At 51.6% G+C, this 6618-nt stretch overlaps 2 non-coding genes across 2 annotated transcripts; both read right to left on the reverse strand.

Annotated features, from left to right (window-relative positions):
• Nucleotides 1–2212: 2212 nt before the first annotated feature.
• Nucleotides 2213–2285, reverse strand: TRNAF-GAA. Its single transcript has one exon. It is a non-coding gene; the product is annotated as a tRNA-Phe (tRNA).
• A 623-nt stretch (nt 2286–2908) lies between these two features.
• Nucleotides 2909–2981, reverse strand: TRNAF-GAA. The gene has a single exon. It is a non-coding gene; the product is annotated as a tRNA-Phe (tRNA).
• Between the last annotated feature and the right edge of the window lie 3637 nt (nt 2982–6618).

Raw genomic sequence — 6618 nt, forward strand, 5'->3', positions numbered from 1 at the left:
TCCTCTGCCATGGGCAGGGATACCTCCCACTAGCCCAGGTTGCTCCGAGTCCCATCCAACCCGGCCTTGGACACTTCCAGGGATGGGGCAGCCACAACGTCTCTGGGCAACCTGTGCCAGGGCCTCACTACCCTCACAGGGAAGAGTTTCTTCCCAATATCCCATCTAATCTTGCCCTCTGGCAGTGGGAAACCATTCCCTCTTGTTCTGACACTCCATGTCCTTGTTTAAAGTCCCTCTCCAGCTCTCCTGGAGCCTGTTTAGGCACTGGAAGGGAGAGCTTAGGGTCTCCCTGGAGCCTTCTCATCTCCAGGCTGAACAGTCCCAGCTCTCCCAGGCTTTCTTCATAAATAGATCTATTATGTCCAAACCACCTCCCAGGAATAGTTCCTGGCCCTGGTATCCCCTGAACTGTACCTGGGCATTGTCTGGAGGACACAGGTTGGCACATTTAAACACTGTGGATGGGCACTGAGCATCAAACAAGCCCCAGCACTGCCCTTATTCCCATTTCCAGCACACCTGTTAAACCAGGACTGTGGAACCAGGTCAGAACATTGTTCAGCAGAGCTGCTGGAATGCTGAGCCTGTGCCATCCTGCTGCTCCCAGACCCATCCTGCTGCTCCCTGTGCCACCCTGCTGCTCTCTGTGCCATCTTGCTGTTCCCTGAGTCACCCTACTATTCCCTGTGCCATCCTGAAGCTCCCTGTGCCATCCTGCTGCTCTCTGTGCCACTCTCCTGCTCTCTGTGCCACCTCACTTCTTCCTGTGCCATTCTCCTGCTCCCTGTGCCCTCTTGCTGCTCTCTGTGCCACCCTGCTGCTCTCTGTGCCATCCTACTGCTCCCTGTGCTATCCCGCTGCTCTCTGTGCCACCCTGCTGCTCCCTGTGCCACTCTCCTGCTTCCTCTGCCACCTTGCTGCTCCCTGTACCACCCTGCTTCTCCCTGTACCACCCTGCTGCTCCCTGTGCCATCCTGCTGCTCCCTGTGCCATCCTGCTGCTCTCTGTGCCATCTTGCTGCTCTCTGTACCATCTTGCTGCTCTCTGTGCCACCCTGCTGCTCCCTGTGCCACCCTGCTTCTCTCTGCCTCAGGCTCAGTGTCTCTGCTCTGGCATTTCCTCCTGCCCTCAGGCTCCAGGCTCATTGCTGGGGTGAGTTGATGAGGTTGGAGCCCACAAACAGGAGTTATCCCAGCCAGGGTGTGCAAACTCCTCTGAAACCTGAGGGCAACACCCAGGATGTTGTTTTACAACTGCCTGAGATCCGTTTCCAGGGCAAAGAGAGGCCCAAGACAGAGCAAATGGGAGAAAATTGAATCCGGCACATGGGCCACGAAGGGAGTTCTGACCTACTTTGATCCATTTTGGGGGCCGGGAGGCCTAATTTAGGCACAGGCAAAGGCAGTCAGGAGTAAAAAGCTAATTTTAGCTGGTGCATCCTTGGGCCACAAGATGCTGCCTGAGGGCATCAGGTCTGCAAAGGTCCCTCCTGGGTGAGCAGCTGTTCCATTTGTGGGGTTATGTTTGGGTGGTGGCTCTTGACAGAGGCATTTTCCCATCAGGACATGGTGTCTCTTCAAGGCTCAAGAAGGTGATGATGTTGTTGACTCATTATTCAAATCCTGAGCAGGGAATTCATCTCCTGAAAGTGCTGCAGAATCTGAAAACTTGATGTCCAGAGCACCACTAGAATGAAAGGCAGAAAGAAGAGTCTCTGCCCTGTTATGGGGAAGAGATTGGATGGTGACTTTGAGAAACCGGGAGTCAAAGCTTTGCTTCTCACTTTTTTTATTTTGAAAACTAGTAACTCGTGTTTTGTTTTGTCTCTGCTGTTTGCCTGAAGGTCTCCACGGATCAGGAATTAGTCAGAAAGGCTCAGAGAAGCAAAGCCAAAGCACAATTACTCAGTTTAGAACTCTTTGGGGTATTTGCACGTTGAATACCTTAATTTTAAAAAAGTGAGAGCGGGAAGGTTCAGGAAAGGGCACTAAGATTCATCAAAGATCATGGAATTGGAGAATATCCCAAGCTGGAAGGGACCCACAAGGATATCATTGACTCATTTAGGTTGGAAAGGACCTCCAAGGTCATCGAGTCCAAGCTTTGACCCATCACCACCTCATCAACCAGCCCAGAGCACTGAGTGCCACGTCCAGTCATTCCTTGGACACCTCCAGGGATGAATCATCAAGTCCAACTCCCAAAACGCTGCTGAAGCCCGGGATTGAACCAGGGACCTTTAGATCTTCAGTCTAACGCTCTCCCAGCTGAGCTACTTCAGCCCTGAAATGTGGATCCCTTTCCCTGCAAGGAACAGGCAGACCCACGAGGACAGCCTGGAAAAGGCACTTTTTAGGGAGAGAGCTTGTTTCAAGGTCAGTTGTGATTCAGACTAAAAGGAACTCTTTTGATAAGGTGTTATTTCTTATGCCAAATAACAGGTTTGATTTCCTGCACAGCCAAATACCTGTGAGTTGATCTTCCTACCTCTTCTCAGGGCAGTCCAGGACACAGGACTGGGAAAAAACAGTTGAAGGAATTAAAGAAAAACCCCTTTCTATCACTATTTTTGCTGATGCCTTTGAATTAAAAACAATGTCCCTGTTTCACAGACTCAGACTGGTTGAGGTCAGAAGAGATCTCATGGACATTAAACCCCTTCTCAGGCAGGAACACCTCCAGCCAGTTGTCTAGAACCACATCCAGGTGGCTTTGAAATATGGCAAAGAATGGGAACTTCACCTCTCAGGGCAACCTTTCCCAGCTCTCTCATCCTCTTCTCACAGGAGAGATGCTCCAGCCCCTTCATCCCCCTCCTGGCCCTTTGCTGGCCTCTCTCCTGCCTGTCCATGTCTCTGTTGTACTGGAATCCCAGCCCTGGGCACCCAAAAGGGCAGGAAAACCCTGCTGAAGCCCGGGATTGAACCAGGGACCTTTAGATCTTCAGTCTAACGCTCTCCCAGCTGAGCTACTTCAGCCCTGCTGGGGCTGCCATTGGCACAAACCCTGTTGGAACAGGAAGAGCTTTCAGCCCTTTGCGGCTCCAACTGGCCCAGGGGACACTTGGCTCTTGTTCTGTCCCTGGGGAACACTGAGAAAAGCCTTCTCAAACAACACCAGGCACTCAGGGAAATCAAATGTGTCCATTTAGATCAGGCTGATGGTCCTTCTAGTGCGGTTCCCTGTCTCTGGAAAAGGCCCAGGGAGATGTTCCACGGGAGATGACGGGAGTGTGGCTGAAGTTCATCCCCTTTGTGCCATATTCAAGGAGTTGGAAGGGACATGTCCTGTTCTGTCTGTTCACATCTGTCTCTGGATACTTATACCATGGAATGGTTTGTGTTGGACGGGACCTGAAAGATCATCTCATTCCAAACCCCTGCCATGGGCAGGGACACCTCCCACTAGCCCAAGGGTTGCTCCATGCCCTGTCCAAGCTGGTCTTGGACACTTCCAGGAATGGGGCAGCCACAACGTCTCTGGGCAACCTGTGCCAGGGCCTCCCCACCCTCACAGGGAAGAATTTCTTCCTAATATCCCATCCAATATATCCATCCCTTCCAATATTCCCATCCCTCTGGCAGTGGGAAACCATTCCCCCTTGTCCTGTCACTCCATCCCTGTCCCAGGTCCCTCTCCAGCTCTCCCGGAGCCCCTTTAGGCCCTGGAAGGGGCTCTCAGGTCTCCCTGGAGCCTTCTCTTCTCCAGGTGAACCCCCCCAGCTCTCCCATCCTGGCTCCAGAGCAGAGGGGCTCCAGCCCTTGGAGCATCTCCGTGGCCTCCTCTGGACTCCCTCCAGCAGCTCCACCTCCTTCTGATATTGGTGGTTCAGAGTTTTCTCAGAGTCTGGACTAACCTGTCACTCCACAGAGCTCCCATCATCCATGTCCAGTGGGCTCTGAGTGGGTGACAAGGACCCATCTGCAGGTTCTCCCTGGGAAAGGGACACCTGCCAGGTCGGCCTGTGTGGGATCCTGGCTCCCTTGGGACACAGCTCCGCCCTTCCAGCTGTCCCATTTCTGCCTCACCAGCTTTCTCCTTGTCAAGGAAAGCAGAAACCAAAGCTGTTCTGCTTCTCACCAGCTTTCCTCAGACAGGAGGAAATGCTCCCAACATGGAAACTGTGGTATTTGCCAGCCCACTCTGCCTAGCTGGAAATATTCAGCTGGGTGCAAAATTCCCACTGAATTTGTACCACTTTGCACATGCTTGCAGTGTTGGTGGAAAGGATAAAGAACAAGCCTTGAAGGAAGTGCTACCTTGCAGTTAAATTAGGAATTGGAGGAGCTGACTTGCTGGGAACTTGGATTATTCAGCTGGTGAAACAGAATTTCAGAACTGAAACTCTGCGAGCAAAGTCATGAGAAGTCAGACTTGTGTTGCCTGTTGAACGTGTCACATGGAAAGAGTTGGAAGCTGAGACTTTTCCTTATGGAAAAGGAAGGAATGAAACCTGGTTTTCTGGCTCAGTTCAGACCTGAGGGCTGGAGGTCCATGGGCAGCTCTGCTGTGGGGAGGACGAAGTGGGAGCAGGAGTGACCTTGGGATATCTGCTCTGGCTGCCCTGTGGGCGGGTCAAACTCAGATCTTTTAGCAGATGTTGCTTTTTTTGAGCCATGTTCAGCTCAGCATTGCACTGGGAAAAGCAGAGATTTGGGAAAACTGCCCTGACAACCTCTCCACTGTCGTGGCAGAGACACAGATGGATACTGTGATTCCCTGCTGGAAAATGCCCCATCCCCATGACACTTATTTCCCTCCCTGTTTCCATCTCTGCTTCCACTTTAACCCTATGGCAAAACCTTTTTAATAGGTGGCTTTGTGCTTCATTTTTGATTTTCTTTGGGTGTTTTCTTCGGGTCACTTTTGTGTCCTTTGCACCCAAGGGAACTGTAGAGTGTGTAGTAGTCTTGACCTCTCTCCTCTGCCTTCATTCCTCCTGAAAAAACTTGTATTTCATCCACATCTTCATTACTGCCTGTTTTTTGGGGGTTTTTTGGGGGGTTTTTTTGGTGTCCTCATCCCAGAAAGGATGTGAAAAAAAGCTCAAATTAACCAGTGGAAAAGATTAATAAAGTCACTTCTGCACAGGAAATTGCTGTGTAAACCACGTTTACCCAGTCAGGAAAAGGAAAGAGTGAAAGGAAGGATATTATAGGATCTAGGGAGTAGTTGTTAAGGGTTGATTGCTTATTGATTCTTCTGATGTAGGAACTAAGGATTATCAGTGGGAACGAGCAAGTGCCAAGCCTGGAACAAAGAAAAATAAGGAATTACTTCACCCAGTGTCTGGTTATCTGGGCAACTCCCAGCCCCAGGGTATTACAGAGCACAAGCATTCAAATGATGACCAGGAAGATTTACGGAAGAAAAAACTCCATAAAAAGTGTGTGAAGATGGAACCACCTGGTTTGTGGCCTGAGCCACAAACCTCTGGAGATTGGGAGAGTATCTGGTGATACAACACTACATTATTTCTTCCTCTGTAGGTGTTAACTCCTGGAAAATATTGCAGGCTGGGTTTCGAGCTGGATGTTGTTCTGAACATCTCTGGCACCTCCTCATCCTCACACTCTGGATTCCTGAGGCATCAGGGAAGTGTCAGCCTGTTAAACCCTGCTGGCATTCGGGCAGAGCTGAGCTGGAGGTGACATTTCCCACCATCACCCAGATCTTTCATCACCACTCCCACTCAGATGCTCGAGGCTTTGGCCACGACAGGCAGCTGACAGGAGATCCCTCTGTCCTTGCTTTCCCTCCGCCCGTTCTTCCTGTTTTCCTGCCACTCCAGGCTGATCTGCCTGTGCTTTGTGAAATGTCCATCTGCCCTGAGTCAGGGAAGCAGCTTTCCAAGGTTGTGGAATTACATCCACGCAAACCTGAAATCCAGTTGTATCCTGGGATGCATCAAGAGAAACGGGGGTAGCAGGGGAGGGGGGGATTCTGCCCCTCTGCCCCCCCCCGGTGAGACCCCCCTGCAGAGCTGCTCCAGCCCTGGGGAACAGCACAGGAAGGACATGGAGCTGTTGGAGAGAGTCCAGAGGTGGCACCAGGATGATCAGAGGGATGGAGCAGCTCTGCTGGGAGAGCTGGGATTGTTCAGCCTGGAGAAGAGAAGGCTTTGGGGTGACCTGAATGTGGCCTTCCAGCACCTGAAGGGTGATTACAAGAAAGAGGGGGAGAGATTTTAGGAGGGCCTGGAGTGACAGGACAAAGGAGAAGGAGAATGAGAGTAACTTTAGATGGGATATTGGGAAAGAATTCTTGGCTATGAGGGTGGTGAAGCCCTGGCCCAGGCTGTCCACAGAAGCTGTGGTTGCCTCATCCCTGAAGTGTCCAAGGCCAAGTTGGATGGGGCTTGGAGCAACCCCTGGGCTAGTGGAAGGTGTCCCTCCCCATGGCAGGGGGGTGGAATGAGATGATCTTTCAGGTCCCTTCCAACCCAAACCATCCTAGGATTCCATGAAATCTCCCACCAAATGCTCATCCCAACAACCAAGGAGCCTGTCCAGATCCACATCCAGACCTCTGTGGGCCATGTGGATTCACCAGCCCTGCTGAGTGCACTCCTTTCTCATGGGGTCAGTGCAGCACCTGGAGCTGCACACAGGTGAC

Source organism: Manacus vitellinus, unplaced genomic scaffold, assembly GCF_001715985.3.
Source record: "Manacus vitellinus isolate BGI_N305 unplaced genomic scaffold, ASM171598v3 scaffold_1_pilon, whole genome shotgun sequence".
Classification (NCBI taxonomy): domain Eukaryota; kingdom Metazoa; phylum Chordata; class Aves; order Passeriformes; family Pipridae; genus Manacus; species Manacus vitellinus.